The sequence below is a fragment of the Gossypium arboreum genome, chromosome 5 (genome assembly GCF_025698485.1).
Source record: "Gossypium arboreum isolate Shixiya-1 chromosome 5, ASM2569848v2, whole genome shotgun sequence".
NCBI classification, from domain to species: Eukaryota; Viridiplantae; Streptophyta; class Magnoliopsida; order Malvales; family Malvaceae; genus Gossypium; species Gossypium arboreum.
This window is the reverse complement of record NC_069074.1, coordinates 26912323-26915830: the sequence shown is the minus strand read 5'-3', so window position 1 is coordinate 26915830 and position 3508 is coordinate 26912323. Positions and strand designations below refer to the sequence as shown.

Genomic DNA, 3508 nt, shown 5'->3' with positions numbered 1-3508 from the left:
CATTTCATTCAATTCAATCTAAGTACTCAAACTCATTCATATTAATAAGTCACTCATCTCTTTTATTTAAACATGACAGGCCGATGAACAATAGTAAAAAGTTCGGTTACACAGGTTACAATATCGAGAAACACTCAGGTGTTAAATATGGTACGAAAGTGCGTACTAGAACACCGAAGTGCTTGTCAAATCACCTGAGACTCAGGACAAAGATGTGCAGTCGGGGCATCGTAATGCAAATAGGAGCATAAATATTCTATCAAGAGCATTGTAGTGTAACACCCCTCGCCCGCATCCGACGCTGGGACGGGGTTCGAGGTGCTACCTGACTTTTACTAACACTTTCATACTAAACAGGGCCATGAAATCTCAAATAATTAAAAACTTTTATTTTCACATACAATCTGTCCCATATACGGGCTTACGAGGCCCAAAACATACATTCGGAGTGGTTAGGGACCCAACCGAGAACTCATGAAAAACTTAGAAAATCTCTTGCATCAAGGCTTCATACGCCCGTGTGGGTATAGAGCACACGCTCGTGTCCCAAACCCGTGTCCAAAAACCTGGACAAATACAAGGCTATTTTCCAAGCCATTTTGTCACACTCACAATAGATACACGCATACTTATACAATAACATACAACGTGGCAAAATTAGGTACTTAAACATTCCTAACATGTCATGATTATGGCAATTTCACATGCAATAGATATCATAGATTTTACTCACATCTTTACCACATTCATACTATAATCATTATAAACTCATCACATAATACCATAGCACATGCATGCATAATTAAAATAGATTTACAACCCCATAATCAAAATAGGCCAACACATATGGTGAAAGCCATATCACATACTCTAATATTTAAACTCCTATACATGCCATAGGCTCAAAGTACTTGAAATCACTACACCAATAGCGTTAGCTTGACAGTGTGATAATATCTCTGACGGCCTCCAACCCGAGCTAACCTGGAAACTCTAGAAAACATGGGAAAAGGAGGGGGGTAAGCTTTCACTTAGTAAGTTCATATGAAAACAATAAGCACCCATTAACTTGTTTTATCAATGTTTACAACATATTCTCAAGTTCACTACAAATTGTCTTTCTGAGCAACGGTCACTAAATTATTTATATCTGGAGTTACGAAACTCCGAATTAAGTTCCGTTAATTTTCCCTGAAACTAGACTTATTTTAATTTCTTCCATAAAATTTTCAGAATTTTTGGTTAAGCCAAATAGTACAGTTTATTCCTCAAAGTTACCCTTGATTCACTGTCTGACAGTTCCGACCCTTCTGTACTAAAGTTCAATTATCTCATAGTACAAGACTCGAATAATGTTCTTGTCTATTTCTATTGAAACTAGACTCATATGTCTACTTACTAATTTTTTTATAGAATTTTTGGTTGGGCCAATTAGTACAGTTTATTAGTTAAAGTCTCCCCTGTTTCAGGGTATGACCACTCTAACCCCTGTGCACTACAAATTAAATTTCTTCCTGTACAAAATTCCAATGACCATGGAGTTTATTTCCCCTTAAATAAACTCAATAAGGAATCCATACATGTAAGGTATGACTCTTAATAATTTTTTTACAATTTTTGGTGAATTTCTAAAGTCAGTACAGGGGATCTCTAATTCATTTAGACCCTATTTCACAAGAATTCAAATATCACACAATATGGAATTCGTTTTCTTCCTCTGTTTCTTTCATGTGAAAATAGACTCATTAAGCTTTAATCCCATATTTTATTCTGCCTCTAACTCATTTTTCACTATTTTTAGTGTATTTTAAAAGTTAAACTACTGCAGTAACTCAAATCTGTCAAGGCTAAATTACTCATTCATGATCATTGTTCACAAAATTAATACAACATCGTTTGTATAATCATTACCGAGACATTCATATCACATTTTCATTTATCATCTTACCATATTGTTGTTATGTCGAGTTTTCAACCCGAGGGTTAAGTACATACCTGTTCAAAGTATCCATTTCACAACATTTACCAATACGTCCCTTTCATCTCGAGTATTCCTCCATTTGAGTAGAATTTTACCCGTTGAACACATCGGAATATAATTCGGATACATGGAAAGTTTGCACATAAGTGCCACATATGTAGTCAAGCTACCATGTAACCCGCCCATAAGTGAACTCGGACTCAACTCAATGAGCTCGGGCGTTCTCATCCATAAGTGAACTCAGACTCGACTCAACTCAACGAGCTCGGATGCCTAGTTACATCTCACGAACTCGGACTCAACTCAACGAGTTCGAACATTCGCATCCATAAGTGAACTCGGACTCAACTCAACGAGTTCGGATGCTCAACCATCCTAGTGACATGTCACTTGTATCCTAATCTATTCCTAAGGTTCAAACGGGATTTTCCTCGAACACATCTCCTTGCCATCTTCCGTAAAATACCGAAACCAATACTCGGTAGCACTTTATATTTAACAGATAATACACATAACTTGCATTTTATTCGAAAATAACCACAAAGCATATATTTCATGATAGAAACCAGCATATCATATATTTAACACCAATAACTTAAAAATAACAATTATGCTACTTTATTTACACATGAACTTACCTCGATACCACAAAGGTGAAAAAAAAAAGACGTAATTATCCCTTAATCGATTTCTTTCCGTTCTAGGTCCAAATCTCGATTTTCATCATCTAAAATATCATATTCAACTTATTAAAACAATGTACTGATCAAATTAGTCCATTGACACACTTGGGCAATTTTTACAATTTTGCCCCTATACTTTGCCAAAATTACCAAATTACCCCTAGGCTCGTAAAATAATTTTTATCACATTTCTTTACTCCTTAAGTCTAGATGAACCATTTTCATAACTATAGCAACTCATAATTTCAACTATTTCACACATTTACAACTCATTTTACAACTTAGCAATCTAGCCCTTTTTAAGGTGTTTTCATGCAATTTCTTTCACAAAAGTTGTTTATTAGACAACTAGGACTCATAATCTTCCATAAAAACACAGAAAACAACACATTTACTCTCATGCAAAACCCTAGACTCTTCATCATTTTGCAAAATAGACCCCTCATATGAAAGCTCATGCTTTAGGGGTTCCAAAAATGTAAAAATCATCAAGCAAAGACATTAAAATCACTTACAAGAAAGGGAAATATGTTGCTGAAATTTTCCAGCTTCAAAGCCCTTTCTTTGCTGCATATTTCGGTGAAGGAGAAGAGAAAAATGATAGCTTTTTCTTTTTGATTTGTTAATAATAAAACTAGTCAAAATTGGTGACTAAATTTCACCTAATTTTGACTTTTCAACAATTTTGTCTCCCATGGCCGGCCATCACACTTTCAATGGCCTAATTTCACTTTAAATACCCCCAATTTAAGATACAAGGAAATTTAACACCTTTAGGTATTAAAACATAACTTTTACCTTTTACGCGATTTAGTCCTTTTTCGAAATTGGACTAGAAATTGCT

The 3508-nt window shown here is 35.0% G+C and overlaps 1 long non-coding RNA gene across 1 annotated transcript; it reads right to left on the bottom strand.

Annotated features, from left to right (window-relative positions):
• Nucleotides 1–736: 736 nt before the first annotated feature.
• Nucleotides 737–3304, bottom strand: LOC128293166 (uncharacterized). Its single transcript, XR_008283263.1, has 3 exons — nucleotides 3180–3304; nucleotides 2620–2708; nucleotides 737–993 (listed from the first exon to the last, which is right to left on the bottom strand). It is a non-coding gene; the product is annotated as an uncharacterized LOC128293166 (long non-coding RNA).
• Between the last annotated feature and the right edge of the window lie 204 nt (nucleotides 3305–3508).